This window comes from Camellia sinensis, chromosome 14 (assembly GCF_055761805.1).
Source record: "Camellia sinensis isolate YWXY chromosome 14, ASM5576180v1, whole genome shotgun sequence".
NCBI classification, from domain to species: domain Eukaryota; kingdom Viridiplantae; phylum Streptophyta; class Magnoliopsida; order Ericales; family Theaceae; genus Camellia; species Camellia sinensis.
The window spans coordinates 44900917-44920616 of record NC_138974.1 but is presented as its reverse complement, the minus strand read 5'-3'; positions in this window follow the sequence as shown (position 1 = coordinate 44920616).

Here is a 19700-nt window from a genome sequence, read left to right as displayed (position 1 = left end):
CACGAGTCAGGGTTTCCTAAATTTCTCCAAAACAAAAAATATTTAGGTGGCGACTCTGTATCTGGCAAAATAGTCCAATTTTGGCATTTTTGATTCAAAATCAATTTTTCAAAACGATTTGCCGGATTTGGACTCTTTGGTGTTTATTAGTTTCACATTGCACTTGCGAGATTAGATTCAGAACCACGGGAGTCCGAACTATAGGGCTTTGTTTCAAACCTTCCGAAATGCGGGGAAAAAAAGGGCGAGCCACACATAGGTTCTGGACTGCAAAACAAAAGACAAGAGAGAAAATTGGAACATCTGAGTTTGTTTCCACTTCAGCAATTTTCGAGATTGTATTCCGGAGGCACCTTTTCAGGCCTTGTCATTTCTCTAGAGTGTAAGTGTACCTCAAGCTCAAGCTCGAAGCCTGCTTCAAGTCAGAATAACGATCAAAGTACTCTCCTTGAGCACCATTTCTTGCTAGAGGCTTCTTAGCTATGTTTGCAATGAGTTCCTAGGAGACCAACTGCGATGGTGGAAACTAGAGTTCGAATGGCTAAGGCCTAGAACGCAAAGGTTCGGGATTTCCGAGACTAGAGTCTGGTTTAAATACCCAGGGGTGTATCCTCGGCCTGAAATCTATATGGCAACCCCATAGGTTGAGGTAGCGTATATGCGCCTCAATTTTGGATATTGCACCAACCTAGTCTGTTACCCCGTTAGAGATTAGGGAAAGTTGTGAATATGATCAGGAAGAAAAGCAACATCAGTGGCTTCTACATGCAGAGGTTACCCTTTGTCAGCATTTGAGGGCCTTTGATTTGTGAGTCGAAGGTAAAAGTCTGAAGAACACAAGAGAGTGATTCCTATCAGAGTAGAGCAATTCATCGTTACTCACCCCATAAGGTACTTTCTAAAGTGCCGCTTTGTTTGTTTACTACATTTCCTCTGTGCATCTATCGCACAAATCTCATCATACTCTTTGCATCCATCGCATCATCTCATGACCTCTTCTCACGATTTCAACGTGGTTTGAGTGTTCCTTTCCTCACACGATTTCAGTGTGTTTGGAATTTATCTTAGGACGCGTAGAATGCGACCTTAAGCGGTTTTCTTAGGACCTCTTCTCACAATTTCAGTGTGGTTTGAGTGTTCCTTTCCTCACACAATTTCAACGTGTTTGGAGTTTACCTCAGGACGCGTGGGACATGACCTTGAACGGTTTTCTTAGGATTTCTTCTCAAGATTTTAATGTGTTTAGAGTGTTCTTTTCCTCACACGATTTCAGCGTGTTTGGGATTTATTCTTCCTTTTCTCACGATTTCTGCGTGGTTAGAGTGTTCCTTTCCTCACACAATTTCAACGTGTTTGGCATTTATTCTTCCTCTTTTCACGATTCCAAATTGGTTAGAGTGTTCCTTTCCTCACACGATTTTAACGTGTTTGGGATTTATTCTTCCTCTTCTCACGATTTCAGCATGGTTAGAGTGTTCCTTTCCTCACACAATTTCAACATGTTTGGGATTTATTCTTCATCTTTTTATGATTTCAACGTGGTTAGAGTGTTCCTTTCCTCACACGATTTCAGCGTATTTGGGATTTGTTCTTCCTTTTCTCACGATTTCAGCATGGTTAGAGTGTTCCTTTTCTCACACGATTTCAACGTGTTTGGGATTTGTTCTTCCTCCTCTCACAATTCTAGCATGGTTAGAGTATGTCACCCTATTCATCTCTACTACATTATCCATCGCATCCATTACATCATACCATTTTATCACTACATCCATTGCAATCATCGCCTCATACTTTATCTTATTGTATTCAGCATTGAGGATCATTATCTTTCTCCGGCAAATCATTCCTCACTTATATCATACCACCCAATTACTTGTACTCTTTCTCTTTCTACGAAAAACATAGTTTTGCATGTGCTTGTCCCCCTTTCATGTTGAAACATGGTTCTGTTATGTGTTAGCATCCATACTGCGCTGAGGCCAGTATTGAGGATGTAGGCACTTAGCCTGTGTTAGGCGTCGTTTGGCTGTGCACACTTCTTTCTATATAAAACATAGTTTGATTTGCATCTTCATTCCTTTATGGTATTTGTGTGGTAAGTTCTGCTTATGGTTTCATTATCTTATTGCATTGCACTGTGTATTATTTGCATTCTGTTCCTGAATTACGCTGGTTTGATTCCTTGTAATGGGATATGTAGGCAACCCTTGGGTTCAACCAACTGCATTAGCATTTTGTTTGTTTGCCTAAGTCTTACGACCTTGTGAAAATGGGTCGTCTTCAAGCTTTGACATTCACTTACGTCATTTCATGACTTCGAGCTCTGTCAAAGAGGGGCAACTGTAGACACCGCATTTTTTGACCGCCCTTAAGACTTGAGAGCCTCAGGCTGATCACTCGATGATGAAAGTTATGTTGTAGAAACGTTCGATTTCTTTAGCATAAAGAGCTTCAAAATCCCAACCTTACACCCCATTTTGACCAAAGCTATTTTAGACCAAAACTATTTTAGACCTTAAAACTCTCTTTTTCAAAATATTTTTCTAAATGTTTCTACAATGTTCCAAGACTCATATTTCATTTAAAATATTACACTTTTCGGTAAACCGAGTAAGGACAAAGTGGAAATAAATGAAAAGGAGGTGAACTCTTTCAAAAATCTTTAAAACATCTTATTTATAGGTTTGAAGTTGAAGAAAATAGGAAGAGATGGAAGAAAACTAGTTGGGGAAATGGTTGAGCATGAAACCATTAAGAGAGAACTGAGCAGCCTTCACTAAATCAGGTCTATCTCTTTGTACACTTAGACTTTAGTTGTGAGGCCACCACCATTGGAAATTAGACTTCCGGGACTTCAATTTAGACTCAAGAATTTCCTAAAGCCAAGTCCGGATAAGGTAGATATGGCTAATGGAAGCTGGACAGCAATCTGTTAAGAGAGAAATGAGCAGCCTTCACTAAAATAGGTATATCTCTTTGCAAACTTAGAATTTAGATGTGAGGCCATCTTTATTGGTAAGTAGACTTCTGGCGATTCAATTTAGACTCAAGAATGACCTAAAACCAAGTCTGATTGTAAGAGTTATACTAGTTTGAAGTCAAGCCTGAAAATAGATTTTTGTGGCTGACCACCCACTATTAGTGGCTTGCCGACCACTTGTCTAAAACACAAATATTTTTTTCAAGCTGTCCCCCAAAAGCTCCAGTTGTTCCTATACAGATATTTCTGACCTGAGAGGTTGTTTTTCTATATATGCAAGGCCAACTCTCATGTTTTTAGGTTACAAAAAATTCTAAAAGTCCCAAAACTTGAAATTCTCTCTCTATCTCTATCTTGCAACACACACACCTTACCCAAACACTTCCTAAACCAATATTGGAGCTCTCCTTGCTGAGATTATTTAGTCCAAATTTCAGCCCTTGAGAGTGAGAACTTGTTAGTTTGTTAACATAAGAGTTGGCTTGCTTCAAGAGGTATAATTTTGAGCATCTTTGCACTACTTCTTTTCTATCTTTTCTTACTATTTTTGAACTATTTTTGGACTATTTTTACGGGCTGAAGCTTGTGGCTTAAAGCTATGAAAGGTAGAGGGGTTAATCACCCTTCTTTGAACCTTGCTTCTTAGGCCTTTACCCTTGTGTTTCCCATCTTTTTATCTACTTTTTTTGAGCTTTTTACCACTGATTTTTTGAGGTTTTTAGAGGCTAAAAATATAGTTTTGAAGTCCCAAAAATAAATTTGGCTTGTTTACTAGCTTAAATTCTCCATTATTTTAGCTTACTCTTTTAGCTTCTTTTACCTCAATTCCAGCACTGTTTTAGCTTCATTTAGGACTGTTTTTGTGTGGTAGTTTCATTTGTACTTTGTATAGTATGCTTAGAGTGTAATTGTCCTCGTAGGCTTAGTGGTTTAGGCCTTAGCCACCAACCTATTTCAGTTGATAACATTTATTTATTGGTTTTCACACTTGTGTTCACCTCTAAGCATCTTTGCAATCTTTCTCATTTCTTGATTTTTCATTCGCTTTGAGAGTTGTTTCAACCGATGGATTGTTTGAGCTTGAGATTAAGGTCGTTGTGCTTAATGGTTTAATCTCTTTGGAGGTTCATTACCAATGGCATGACATCTCTCTCTCATGCCTAAAACAACTATTTGTTTGACATTTATTTTCATTAGAGGACTTAATCTTCATTTTTGGACTAAATGAATTAAGGAATCGAAAGGTAATTAAGAGAGGTAATTAAAATTGGAGATAAAATGGACCAAGATAATAAAATAATTTGGTGTTCAATCGAACGTTAATTGAACACATGGAGACTAGAGTTATTTCAAACTTGTTAGTGATGAAATGGTTCAAGTTTTCAACGTCAACCACTTCCCTTGATCAAATCATGATAGGGAGGAGGTTTACGAGTCTTTAATTGTGCATTTATTGAAATTGTATCCCTTGGTTCATAAGTCATCACACAATGAAATTGCATCGATTGATGGCTTGCGAATCGAGCCTATCTCTCCTTTGAGTTGTTTGATGATAAGGAGAGGCAGGGTGGATGAACATCCCCTAAGAATACTCTAGTTTGTGCTCTGTTTGTTCTCTGTTACTGCAAGAAAGAACCAACATTAGTGGCCGGCAGGCCACTTTTACTGGACGACACGCCACCATTAGTGGCCGGCCGGCCACTACTTCTAGGTTGCCGACCACATTTTTTCAGCTAGGTGGTATCCCTTTTCCAGCAGAGCAACGCAGCGGCTGAGGTGGAAAAATAGGGCAATTTTCTAAGTGTGCAACAGTGGCATTCCGGTAACAAAACGGAGAGCACTATCGGATAGAAATTTACATCCATACATGAGCCATCCCTCGATTCTCGGGATCCGTCAAACAAATGTTGTAATATTAGTATGTTGTGCTTGGAATAGCGTATTTGTAACTAATTAGTTAGAATAGCTAGTTAGTTTTGTGTTGTAATTATTTAATTAGCCAGAATAGTTAGTTAAATTTGTTGATGTAATAATTAGTTAATTAGCTAGTGTAGTTAATTTATTTTATTTGGTTTGTAATAGTTAGTTAATTCGTGGTAATTAGCTAAGACATTCATTCAGACCCTCCTGCGTGAGGGCAAACTTGTAATAATGTATATGTCTTTCAATCCCACGTCCTTCTCTATTTTATTTATCGTTTATGATGGGTAGTTTAGAACATGTTTCTTTTAGCATTTGCATCCACTTATTTTGCATGCATCAAGGCTCGGTTCATCATTCTAACAAAGCATTGTCGTTTATTACTTTTTTGAATACGTGTTTAAATCGCATGCTATAAAATTAATTAGCATGTCATAATTAGTAGCCAAGCCTATTAGTTACATATTGCATGTGTTGCATTAGTCATGTTGTAATAGTTAGGAGCACGAATGTTTTCTAACTCTTTGTTTCTTTTAGCTTGCCTTGGAGTACGAGGTGAGCGTTTTTGTACTTTAGCATATCGCATACGTGTGATTGTTGCCATGTCTAGCATGTTTTCCATGAGGCTAAGTGCTTAATTGATATACTTGCTTGAATGCCTGTGGATGAAGGTTAATTGTTTGAATTGGGATGATTTGATGAATGTACATATGAGCTCACTTTTTCAAGTGGTACATATTCGAAACAATTTTCAAAACAAATATAAAATCAAATTGTTCCAATTTTTACAAATTAGTTTATACTTGTGTGCAACACATAGTAATGTTATTCTAATAATCAAAACAAGAGCATATAATGTAAATAAAAATCACAACATAATTAGTAAAGGCCGATCTTTGATCGGGCGAGTGGGGTGCTCAATTCATGACCGTCCCCTCTCGTACCTAAATTCCCGAACCGAGACACTTTGGAGATAACAGATAAGTGGCTATAGACACCCCATTTTTGACCGACCTTAAGACTCAGACGTCATCGATTGAGCGCTCAGTGATGACGCATGTTGCGCTCATTCTAAGGTTACAGAGTCTCGGCTGAGAGCCTTGCTTCTGGACTTCGGGACTCTTTTGTGCTTTGCCTCGGTTTGCAAACCAGGTTCTGTTTTCTCTTCCCAAAGGGAGCGAGAGGTCTCATAGACCATCTCTCAGTGGCCGTAGGCTACTTTTCGTGGTCGTAGACCACTGTTCCTATTTGGAGACTAGTTTTCAGAGCCGTCGGCCGTGCGCCTCGGTTCGGGACTGCTTAACTTTCTCCGTTTGCTCTGGTTTTTGGCACACACCTTGTTTCCTCTCTCTAGAGGGACACTGTGGCCTGGGAGACCACCTTCGTGGTTGCACGCCACTTCCGATGCTTAACAGTCAGTTTTCAGGGCCTCCGGCCGCGCGTTTTGGCCCCGAACCCTCGTTTTGCATCCATCTTGGTTCATTTTTTGCATGGACCCTATTTTCATTGTTTGGAAGGTGGTAAAAGGGTGGGAGACCACCTTTTCTTCTTGGAGATCAGTTTTCCCCGCCGGCCAATTTTTCTTGTCAAGTAGCTGGTCTCCCTGACTTTTGAGCCACAATTATTGGTCTCCCACCATACCACTAGCTTGCTTTTACCTTGGAGACCACCCTAGGAGGCCACCGACCAGCTGACCCTTTTGAACCTGGTCGGCTGACCACCTGAACTGGTCGGCCAGCTCTCTGCAGCTTTGTCTCACTAAGTTGCTTCCAGCAGTGCCAGCTGGGAGGCATTTGCTGCATCCTCCATACACGTGTATGGAGGATGTTTATTCTTGGTTTTTAGCTTCCAAGAGAAGCTTTGGCCTCTCTTCTCTATAAAAGAAGGGCCTCCCTTCCTTTGCAAGGGTTCAGAAGTTGCTGGAGCATACATACACATATCTCCTTCTATATCTCTCTCTTTTAGGGTCAATAGAGCCTTGTTCTTGGCCCTTCACACACCATCTCACAACCACACACTTCCACCATTGCTTGGTGGTCCTTGGAGCTTGTTTGCAAAGCTTGAGGAGCTAGTTTCTTGGTCCATAGCTTGCTGTCTTGCTGTGCTACAAGGGTAACACACACTAGTTCCCTCTTTTGGTCCTTATTTTGTTTCATATCTTAGCTCTATTTGCAAGCATATTTGGGCTTTTTCATAAACTGAAAAAAGTCTTTTTTGAGGTCTTCTTGAAGTTTGTTTAAGGTCATTTTTCTGTTGGGGGTCATCTACCCCCTTACATGCTTGTTTTCACCTTGTTTTGAGCCATGCATCTAGGCCTTTGAAGTGAGCTTTGTTTGGCCCTCTAGCCACTAGCATACTGTTTTGAGCCCCAAAATCAGAGAGGGGTGACCCTCTCACCCCTTGTCTTGTTTGCTAGCATTGTTGGCCTAACAAAGGGGCCTATATTTACACACTTCTTGAGCATGTTTTAGGCCATTTTTGGTGGGTTTTAGGACCTGCATGACCTCTATCCAGAGGTGGTTTTGCCATATTAGGTGTCCCTCTTGCATGCGTAGAGTAACCCTCTTCATGGCCTTTCAAAGGAGCCTATCATTCTTGCATGCACAGACGATGTTTCAGTGGGTTTTTGGGGTTTATTTGGCATGTCATACCTCTGAATTTTTCTGGTTTGATAGCCTCTTTATTGCCTCACATACTTGTAGTGCAAATCCCCTTTACTAGCTTGTGTTGCATGCTATTTTGATCCTTGATTCTAGCACTTTTTGGACATGCCTTAAACTGATTTTTTGCATGTTTTGGACTGCCTTAGCTCTGTTTTTATTCCTCATGGTCAAATAATGCTTGCTATGCATGGTTGTAGTTCAATACCCTTGCCTAGCTTTGAGTTTTGGGGCCTATTGCATGCTTGTGCTGAGGTGTTTCCATGTTTTGGGGCCATTGTATATCGTATTTTAGAGCTTATATGCATGTCATATTCCCATGTTTTTCACTCTTTAAATGCGTTTGAGAGTTGTGCATAAATGCCTCGTTTTCGGACCATTGTATGAGCTTCATTTCTATGCATGTTGAGCCATCATTTTAGGCCATTTTCCCACTGTCTTAGACCTACCTAGGGTCTGTTTGGGGTCAGTTTTGTCATTTGTGCATTGCTTTGTGTACCTCTAGTGTAATCCGCTTCACTAGTTTCGGTATTCGGGCCATCTAGCATGTATTGTGTGACATATTTGCATAATTCGGGACCATGGTGCATCATGTTTCAGAGCTGGAAAATGTGTGTTTGTATGCCATGTTTCATTCTTTGCCATGCTTTGATAAAGTTGCATTTGGTGCCTTAGGATCGGTCCCTTGCATTGGGCATATTTGCATGAGTGTTCTTGCCTTTAATTTCACCATCATTGGCCACTGATTTAAGTGTGGCTGAGGCCCATTCATTTTAGTTTAAGTCCATCTTGCATTATGTATGTCATATCCATGTTGTCGCATGCTTGATCGTTGCATTGTGTATGCCTTGATTATGCCTTCGTATATGCCCAGCGTCATGTGCATTGTATATGCCATATAGTTTTCATGTGCATTGAGTATGCCATCGATTATTTCATAGCATTGTGTATGCTAGTAGCATGTTTGCATATCATCATTTGCATGTTTGCATCATTTAGTGGCATTATGTTTAAGTTGCATGTTAGAGTTGCATTCATGCATGCCATGTATGTTGCATTGTGTTTGGAGTAGGGTTTAGTCCAAACGCGGGAAGCGAGGGACGTTTCGTACTCCAAGTGACGAAACGTGCCTCGATTCTCGATCGCCGACACTCCAGATTACCCATGATGGAGTTTAGGCCTTGTTGTGTTTATATGTGCATTCATTTTACATTGAGTCGTGCAATCCGACTCCTCGACCATCATGCACCGAGATGCATGGTTGATGGCACAAGGATCGAGGACTACACTCCCTAGAGCTTGTGTAATGACGGGGAGAGTGGTCAGGCACACATATGTTGAAAATACCTTGCCTTCTCTCTCTCTTGCCTTTGTTGCAGAAAAAGCAGAAACCAGGAGGATGAACTGGTCGGCCGACCAGGTTTTCTGGCAGGCCGACCACCTTTTCTGGTCTTCACCACCAAGGGTGGTCGGAAGGTGGTCTCCCTTGTCCATAGCTTGGTCGGCAGCCTTCCCACAGCTTTTTTTGGTGGAGTTTCATCTCTCTGGAGCCTCATGCAACTTTCTAAAATCAATTGCAAACAAGGGCGAGTCGAGGCATCGGGATGGATTTCCCGACAAGGCGACTCGAGCATGCATGCATCTTTTATCATTCAATGCAAAGCTGAGGCAATCCATTTCATGTTGCTTGCATGCTAGTTTATTTGCTTTTCTAGTTTAATTTGTTAATTAATTAAGGTTGTGTAATCATTAGCTATAATTCGTTATTCATTCGGTTGTGTATTATTTATTCAGACCCTCCGAGGAGGGTAATGTTGTAATAAGTGTGCGTGTGTATGATGTAGGTCTTCCAACCCCACGTCTTTCTCCCTTTTATTTACCAGCTTATGATGGTTAGGTTTAAGGCACGTTTAAATTAGCATCCTTATGCTCGTATGTTTGCATCCATTCATCTGTTTTGCATGCACCGGGCTCGGCGCATCATGCTAACTGCATTGTATTTCAATTCCAAGTTGAATACATGTATCGATTGTTGCATCTCATATGCCATCTTAGAATAGCCGAGCCTATCGTAGTTGCATTTTTGCATGTGTTGCATTAGGCATTCTTAGCATAGTTAGGATTCATGCATGATTTCTAATTAGCTTCTTTCTTTGGCTCGGAGTACTCGGTAAGTGTTTATGCTTTAGCATCCTTGCATGTGTGTGAGTGACTGCCATGATACCATGCTTACCATAAGGCTATGTGCTTATGTGATATAACTGTCTGAATGCCTATGGGTGAAGGTTGGGTTGCTTGAGTTGGAATAATTCGTCGAAACCCATGTTTTAGCCTACTAGAGAGTAGCAAATTTCAATCCATTTTTCAAAACAAATGGATATGCGATGCTTTATTCCAAATTAGGCAATCCAGTCTATGCTTGTATGCTGTGTGCATCACATAGTAATTCTAGGCTAATAACCGAAATAAGAGCGCATAATGTTTTCAAAACGCGATATCATGGTTAGTAGAGGCCGATCTTTGATCGGGCGAGCGGAGGTGCTCACGAAATGACCTTCCCCAATCGTACCCAAGTTCCCGATTGTAGACACCCCATTTTTGACCGTCCTCAAAACTTGGACGTCACCACTTGAACACTCGGTGATCATCCATGTTTGTGTTCGTTGGGAGTTCCCGGAGGTCTCGGCTACGTGCCCTGCCTCAGGATCTCCGAACTTGACCGTTTTGTGTCTGGTTTTGCACCAAACACTTGTGTTTTGCCTTGGAGGGGCAGGGAATGCCTTGTGAGGCATCCCCACATACCACCGGCAGTGGCTAGAGGCTACCGGCTGGTTTTTACTTCCATCGGCAATCTTTTCTGCCGGTCGGCACATTTTGTTGTCGGTCGGCACTCTTTTTTGTCAAAATGACATTTTTGGGCAGCCAACCACTATTCATCTACTTTATGTAGATATTTTGTGCCAGCTGTGATAGCTGGCACCAACTCTGCTTCCCTCCATACACATGTATGGAGGGATTGCCCTCTAACCAAGCTTGTTGTATAAGCTTTGCAAGAGGGAGTTCTGTAAGAAGAGAAGCCTTCTCTTTGCTCTAGGTTAGAAACTTTGAAGGCAAAAACCAGAGCTTCCACCTATAGATACACCCTATCTCTATATCTCCCCCTCTCTCCTCCTTTGTGTGTGTTTCTTGGCCTAAAAGTGTGATTTTACCTTACTTTTGCACCAATACACACACTATTACACCTTTCTCCGAGATTGAGGACTTTGAGGGTTGATTCTTGAGTTTTTGGGCTGTTTTTGATCAAAAGAAGGAGGCTACCTTGGTTGTTCTTGAAGTGTGCTTCAAGGGTGAGCATTTTACTTTAGTTTCCCCAAACTTGCACTAGCTTTTTACCTATCATACTTGCTGATTTAGTTTTTGTGCATAACATAAAAAAGGCTTGTATTTTCATGCTTAAGAACTTTCATTAAGAGTCTTTCATGGTTTGAGTTCAAACTCACCCTCTTAGGCCTTATTTGGCCTTTTTGTTGCCTCTTTGGTAAGGCTTTGTTTGCTTAAGTGTTTTGATCTTCTCACCACTAAAAACCAATGGATTTTCGGTGGTGAGGAAGGTGGTTTGAAGTCTTGCATAGGGGAGGGTCACCCCTCTCCCTTCATTGTCTTGTTTCCTTGTATTTTGGCTTAAAAGGGTAACATGCATGCTTGATCATTTTTGGCCTCATTTCAGAAGTTTTTTGGATGTTTTAGGTCATATGTGATCTCTGTTTTTGGCCGGATTTGTACCCATTTGCATGCTTAATATACTTGCTTTACATTCCTCCATTTGGCCTAGGATTGTATCTTGTGTTTAGGCCATGATTCTTGCATGTGTTGGCTTGATTCCATGAAGATGTTGGCATTATTTCACCATGTTTAAGGTCTGTTGGCCCTTCATTTCAGTCATACTTGCCTTGTTTGGTGTCACCTCTTTATGTTTTGGCTTGTAAGCTTTCAGCATATTGACCTCTAGCATGCATAACCATGATCATCCTCATGATTTGGCATCATTTAGGACCACATTTCAGTCCATAAATCATGTTTATATGTGTGCATGTGTGACCTCTTTTATGCCTTGAGGGTGTGCCCTTTTATGCCTAGATATGAGCCTTGATGCACATACCTCTTTGGAGTCACTTTATTTGCCATATTAATGGTTTTTGGAGTCCATTCTTGCATGTTAAAATTCTGTTTTGGCTTGTCCAAGTCATGCCATGAGTGGTCATGTTGGTGGGAGTGAAGTGCTTCCTTTTTATGCCTTAACCTTAGGACCATTGGTTTGCTTGTTAGCATGAGTATTGGTCCACCTTTCTAGGCACTTTTGGCCACTGTTTTGAGTTGGGTTAAGGTCTGCCCCTTTACCATTTTAAGCCACCATTGCATGTTTGTTTCACGTTTGTTGTATGGTTGCTTCATTAGGTGTTGTATCATGATGCCCCTTTGGCTTAAAGTGTCCATATTTACACTGCATTTGCATCTTGTATGCCTAATATTGCATGCTTGCCATACTAGTTGCATGACACTTGGCATACCTTGCATCTTGATATCATGTTGCATTTTGAGCCATGTTAGCATAACATGCATTGCATTCCTTGGTTTGGGGTATCAAACCAAGTGTGAGGGTTAAGGGGCGTTCATACCATAAGTGATGCAACGTGCCTTAACTCTCGGTCACCGGGGCCTTTGACTTCAACATGATAAGGCCTCGGTCCTCATTTGTGTGTTGCTTGCATCTTTACATCAAGTGGCAAACTTGATCCCTTGGGCTATCATGCACCATTAATGGCTCGAGGATCGAGGGCCATGCTTCCCTGAGTTCAAAGCATGATGGGAAGCATGACCATGCTCACATGTGCCTGAAAACCCATGCCGTATACTGTCTGTTCTCTGTTGCTGTCAAATCTGTCTTCTGCAGGAAGCTTCTGCCGACCGGCATAATTCAGTGCCGACCGGCCACTGAAGAATGGCTGATAAGCCCAAAAACAGCCGATGGAAATTCTGCACTGCCGGTGGGAATTTCCCCTAGCCGGTGGTACTCTGCAGCATGCAAGGAACCTGTCCTAGGGCTTTGGCAATTTTCAGAGAGACAGGGCAGTATAAACAGAGGTGGCAGGGGTATGGTACGGGTTTTCCAGGCGAGCCGGGTTTCGAGCATGCATCATACGCGCATCCTGAAGCAGGGGGCTGTGGCCACCTTTCTTCCTTTTGCATTCATCCTATTAAGTAAATTAGAAGTTCTGTAATAATTTATTTGTTTATTATTCGGACTGTAATATTCATTTGGCCCCTCCGAGTAAGGGCAATTATGTAATAAGTGTGCGTGAGTGTGTGTATGTCTTCCAACTTCACGTCTTTCTTCCCTTTTATTTACCTGCTTATAATGGTAGACTAGGGCATATTTAAAATTAGCATACCTTATGCGATGCATGCGTGCATTCATACATTTGTCCTGCATGCACCGGGCTCGGTACATCATGCTAACTGCATTTGTATTTCAAATTCCAAATTGAATACATGTATCAATTGGTTGAATTTCACATGCCATATTTAGGTTAGCCGAGCCTACTCTAATTGCATCCTGCATGTGTTGCATTAGTCAACTTGACATGAACTAGGACTTGCATGTTTGCTAACTAGTTTGTTGTTTTGGCACGGAGTACGATGTAAGTATTTTCGCTTTAGCATATTGCATGCGTGTGAATGCTATCATGACAGCATACTTACCATGTGGCTAGATGCTTACGTGATAAACTGTTTGAATGCCTGTGGATGAAGGTCGAATTGCTTAAATTGGGATAATTCATTAAAACTATGAGTTTTAAGCCCACTAGACAGTGGCAAAACCATCTTTTCTAAAAAGTCCACTCGAGGGTGGCAAAACCTACATTTTAGCCTACTTGCGAGTAGCAAACCATTTTCAAAACAAGCATGAAATGTTTTGTTCCAATTTAGGCGATTTGGTCTATACTTGTTTGTTGTGCGCACAACATAGTAATTCTAGGCTAATAACCCGAATAAGAACACATAACGTTTTCAAAAACGGATATCACGGTTAGTAGAGGCCGATCTTCGGATCGGGCGAGAGGGGGTGCTCATAGCTGACCTTCCCCGATCGTACCCAAGTTCCCGAGCCGAGGCAACTTTGGTGATGACGGACACATGGCCTTTGGCACCGAGTCAGGGTTTCCTAAATTCCCCCCCATAAAAAATATTTAGGTGGCGACTCTGTATCTGCCAAAGCAGTCCATGTTTGGCACTTCTTTTCAAAATATCTGTTTCTCAAAACGATTTGCCAGATTTGGACTCTTTGGTTCGAGATTAAGAACCGTGACACAAATCGAGTCCGAACTGTAGCGAGGGTCCCTCGCGGGCGCGTGCTACAGTTTTTGGCGACTCTGCTAGGGAGTTAGAGAGCTTGACTCGAACTCGTGATATCCTGCTTTGATTTTGTTTATGTGTCTCTTTGCATTGCATGTGCATTGGTGCGCCTAGGAACACAGTGTTTGCCATCTGCCATTCCTGAACGGTTTGCCGGAGGCTTGTCTTGTCAGGGCATGACCATAAGGCTGACCGGTTATGGACTCTGACAGTATGGGAACACAAACCCCGGTTTTACTGGGGTACCTTTTTCGACCATTCGACCTAGTGCATATTCGGATCCATAGTGACCATTCCAAGTTAGGACAGGTTGCTTACCCGATGTTAGGTTGTTTGAAAATTGCTGCGTGCATAGTGGAACCCTAGCTCCTGACAAAATAGGACAGGGAAACCCTACCCCAACATAGGGGTGTTTTGGCTCTCTTTACCTGCTATGTGCTTTTAGAATGTTGCTCTACAGGAAAGTACATGTCAGTTTGCAAGTTTGAGTATCAGACCTGAGGACACCAGTATCAGTGTCAGTTATGAGAATCAGTTATCTGCGGGTATCAGGTTCAGTTTTGGAACAGAGATTTTGGGGAACAGTGATCAGTATCGAGGAACAGTGTGTTCGGCTTACCAACTGTGTATTGTGGATACCCAACTGTGTATTATATGTTTATTTTATGCCGTTGTGCTGTTCGGTTGTTAGTTTATTTACTGCTTTATTTATCTTTTTGCTAGGTAGTTTAGCATCATTGCTTCCAACCCGGTAGATATTCCCCAAGCACTCTGGATTAGAGGTCGTTGGCTCCATCGATCTGAGGATCTGATAGACGGACAACCAGTGTACCACTCTCTACCCCCGGTTACTAAACGGAGAACAACTAGGCAGAGGGCATCAGCTCAACAGTCAGTACAGAGAGCTTTGTCTATCCCACCTGTGTACAGTAGGGATCAGGATCCTGTTTCACCCGCAGAAAGGGAACATATACCGACAATTCAGTCAGAACAGAGCAGCATGGCTAGTTTAGAAGAGATGGTGCGCTAACTCCAAGAAAGCATAAAAGTGATGCAGCAAGATGCTGTCCGACAGGCAGAATTTGCCAAACAACAAGCCACAGTTATGAATGAGCAAGCGGAGTTAATTGTGAGATTGCAACAGCAAACTGGGGCGTCAGCTTCACAGCAAGTCCCTCCCCCACTAAGGGTTCCGATACCCGAAGAGACGCCAAATGCCCGGAATGTCCAAGAAGATACAGACATCCCAACGGGGCCGGCTCCACCCCCGATTCTGCCTCAACAATCCAAGGCACCCACTCCTATCAATCAATCAGATTCTCTCTTCGAGTCCGAGGTAGATCCCGTGACCTTAAAAATGCGCAAGCTTGAAAGGTTGTTCAAGAAATCTCAAGGTGTGAAGTCCATTCTGGACATTGGAGACGGATACACTGGCACAGCCGTGACGCTGCCAGACTGGTTTAAAATGTCACAAATTGATCGTTTTGACGGATCTGAGGATCCCATGGTACACCTATGACTATTTTCAGACGTCCTAAGGCCAATGGGCCTCACTAGACTGCAGAAGCTGTCTTTATTTGGCCGGACCCTGTCGGGTGTAGCGGCCGCATGGTATGCAAAATTGGAGGATGACGTCAAGAGAAGTTGGGACGAGATGGCTGAGGCCTTCATCCTGCAGTACTCGTATAACACACAAATCGAGATCACGACCCGGGATCTCGATACAACGAGGCAAGAAATCAAGGAGAGCTTCTCAGAATTCGTAACCAGATGGCGGGCTAAGGCTTCGATGATGACCTTAAGACCCACGGACAAAGACCAGATTCGGATGATTGTGTGCAATCTTCAGCCGAAGCTAATGCAAAAGATGATTGTAATCCCTTTCCCTACCTTTGCTAATCTGCATGAAATGGAGGTGCAGATCGAGGATGCCTTAAAACAAGGCCTGATTGATAACGACCGGGAGCAACCCCGCAAAACTTTCAATCGTAATACAAATGCAGGCCCGAGTGGCCCTACAACTACCAGGACCTCCGAAGTGAGTATGGTCACCACCAACCCTTTCCCCGAGAACTATGGCAGCCACACCATTCTCCGATGCGTCCGGAAGCAACCCACAAACAGCCAAATACCCTCCCAGAAATACCAGAACCTTCACTCCGCTTTATATGCCCCTGTCCAAAGCTTTGAGGGTTTTGATCAGAAAAGGGCATCTGAAGCCCCTAGAGCTGCGGCCCTTACCGGAAAGACTCCCCGCTGCCCACAATCCAGCCAAGTATTGTGCGTTCCACCAACAGCACGGTCACGACACCGACCTGTGCTTTCGATTGCGTCATGAGATTCAAGATCTCATTGATAATGGGGTGATTTTACCTCCTGAGAAGCCCAATGTTACTACAAATCCTCTCCCCACACATAACCAAGCTCCACCACCCAAAAGAATCAATTTCATCCACACTGGGGTCGTGTCCTACGATCCCAGTATCTATATCACACCCTCCTACCTGCCTAAGCCGGAGGTTTTCCTTCCTGATTGCACCAATTTGTGCATGATGGACGTCTCCATAACCCAACCCAAGCCTATGGTGGTGACCATCGAGAGCAGGAGAGAGAAGACTCCAAAGGAGAAGGGGGTTGTCGAGCCAGAGTCCGTGGAATCTGGGAGTGATATTGGGAATGATTATAGTCCGAGTGACTACATTTCACCGATGGGCCAGAATAGACCAGATGTGGAATTTCCAGCAGAAGGAGAGCTGTGTGCAATCCAAGGGGACAGTTCAGGATAGGGAACGGATGATTTGACAGCTGTGGAAAGGGATCTTGCCAAGTTCCAGTTTTACGATAACCAAGATCCAGAAGACTCAGCCACCAACTGGTTCGATTATGAGGAATCGGCGGAGGCCACGGGATGGTTGGACGATCAGCCAGATGTGGTAGGAGAGTTTCAGTCAGAACAAGGCCCGGCAGGGGCTGGAATGTTAATAACAGTCGGGAGGGTCGGAGAGCAGAATACATCACCGGAGAGCACCGGTGTCGAGAGTTTCGCTCGAGAATGGAGCATTTTGAGTACAGGGATCATTGAACAATCTACTGCATTGACACAGTCAGAACAGGAAAGATTCGAAGATTCTGAGAGGATCAGGAAGGCAAAAGCCCATGTGGGGGTTGAGACTGCCACAAGTACAGAAATGGAGAATGCTGCGAGCATAGGAGTAAAAGGTACTGCAAGTATCGAAATAGTCATGCCAGAACCGGATAGGTGCCTGTCAGCTGCAGATGGCATGTGGTGGGAAGACGACGATCTGTGTCTTGCCCACATGGACGAGGATTGGGAGGGTAACCAACCAGATGATACTTGGTATATCGGCGAAGTCGATCACATGACTAGGAGTGGACGGTACTTCAAACCTCCACGCCTAGATCAACCGGAGGCGTCTGGAAAAGATAAAGAGGCAGAGAAGCAAAAGGAAAAGCAACTCGAAGATGAGGCCGTATTGAGACAATTGAAAAAGATACAAGCAGACATCTCCATCTGGGGGCTGCTTATGGCTTCTCGAGTACATAGACAAGCTGTCCTTACAGCCATGGACAAAGCCAAACTTTCAATAGAGACCACGCCCGAACAGCTGGTGGGCCTAGTTTTTTCGGGAGGAAGTTCCCCGGCATTGACCTTCTCTGACAAAGAACTGCCACCTGAGGGTGCGAACCATAACAAGCCGCTCTACATCTCTGTGGAATGTAGAGATAAGTGGATACCCGTGGTGCTTGTTGACATGGGATCTGCCATCAACATCTGCCCAGCAAGGACGGCCTATGCGATCGGTTTGAAATTTGCGGATTTTGTGCCGATGGCCCAGGTGATTCTGGCGTATGACAACACAAGCCGGGAAGTAATGGGAACAGTTAAGATTCAAACAAAGGTTGGGCCGGGACAGCATGAGATAGATTTCCATGTCTTGGAGGTTCCTGCAACTTTCAACCTGCTTTTAGGGCGGCCGCGGCTGCATCAGGCAAAGGCAGTCTCCTCCACCCTACATCAAGTGGTGAAATACCCCTATGGGAAGGGAGTAGCCATCGTTTTCGGAAATTCGTCGATTCATCCGCCGCCGGAAGTATCTACGCCTGTTCTAGAAATTGAGCACAGTATGGAAGATGTGTTCATATCAGGTTTTACCTTGGCTGAGGCTCAGGTTGTACAGAACATTATGGCTGCTAGTGAAGGGGTATATGTCAGTGCTCAGGCAGTCTATCTCATGAACAAGCTCCAACACATCCCTGGGATGGGATTGGGCAAGAGCGGCCGGAAAGGTGTCGCAGCATTGGCCGAAGTGCCACACAACCCTCATACCTTTAGATTGGGTTATCTACCTACCAAAGAAGACTGGATAAGGAAAGGGAAGGAAATGGCCGGAAGAGCCAGAGCAAAGAAGGCTGGGAAGCCTTTCGAGTTGATGCATAGACCCATTCAGGGCACCCTAAACGGACGCTTCGTCCGGGAGGGGGAGGACTTTCCGTTTTGCGGTTTCCCAGAACCATGGCTGAACGCAGAGAAGAAGCGCGTGCCGGGTTTTGAGATTTTCTTTGACCTGCAGCTACCTGAGAATGACATCGCCGAAGGGCGGGCAGATCTGTCGGCCGAGACTGAACAGAGTAAGGAAGAGCAGTCTGAGGACGCTGAGAATGAAATAGGGGTAGCACTGGCATGTCTACTTTCAGATCTTCCGATCGAACAGAAATGCTTGGGGGATAGCTCCTCGGTATGTGTGATCGGGAATGAGACGGCTGTGGGCCTACCATCAACTATTGTGGATACATCCATCGCACCCTCTCTCGTTTGGCAATATGAAGAAGGATTTTTGTCCAGCAGCACCGGGTCAGGTAGTGAGCCGGAATCTGATTCCACCGAGTCCTGTGAGTCGGAATCAGGTTCCAGCTCGACTGAGTCTGAGTCCGGTATTCCTGGGGGTGATAACCCGGATGCCACAATCCTGTCTAGGTCGTCATTTTCTTTCTCTTTTGAGTCTGTTATAACAGAAGAATCAGACGGCTTGGAAGTATTTAATGAGAACGACGTGGATGTGGTTTCTGAGTATTTTTCTGTGCCTTTGATTTATTGCTTAAATCAGGATTTTCAAATTTTTGATGAAAACGACGAGGAAGAAATTCCTCCGGTTTTGCAACGGTTAATTGATCAAGAGCAGGAAAGATTTGTTAAACCCATAATGGATGAAATCACTACCGTGAATGTTGGTACTGAGAAGGACCCGCGGCTGGTCCAGATCGGGTCCACGTTGTCTTCGGAGGAACGCGAGCGCTTAGTCGCTTTATTAAATGATTTCAAAGATGTTTTCGCGTGGTCCTACGAAGACATGCCTGGAATCGATCCTGAGATTGTACAGCACCGGATCCCTCTTGATCCCGAGGCCCGACCTGTCAAGCAGAAACTCAGAAGGATCCGCCCTGATTGGGCCATTAAGATCAAGGAAGAGGTCACCAAGCAAATCGATGCAGGCTTCCTGCTGGTATCCGAATACCCGACTTGGTTGGCCAACATTGTTCCGGTGCCGAAGAAGAATGGCAGAATTCAGGTATGTGTAGACTTCAGAGATTTGAACAGGGCCAGTCCGAAAGACGACTTTCCCTTGCCGCTCATTGATGAATTGGTGGATTTCACGGCAGGACACGCGTTGCTTTCGTTCATGGATGGCTTCTCAGGCTATAATCAG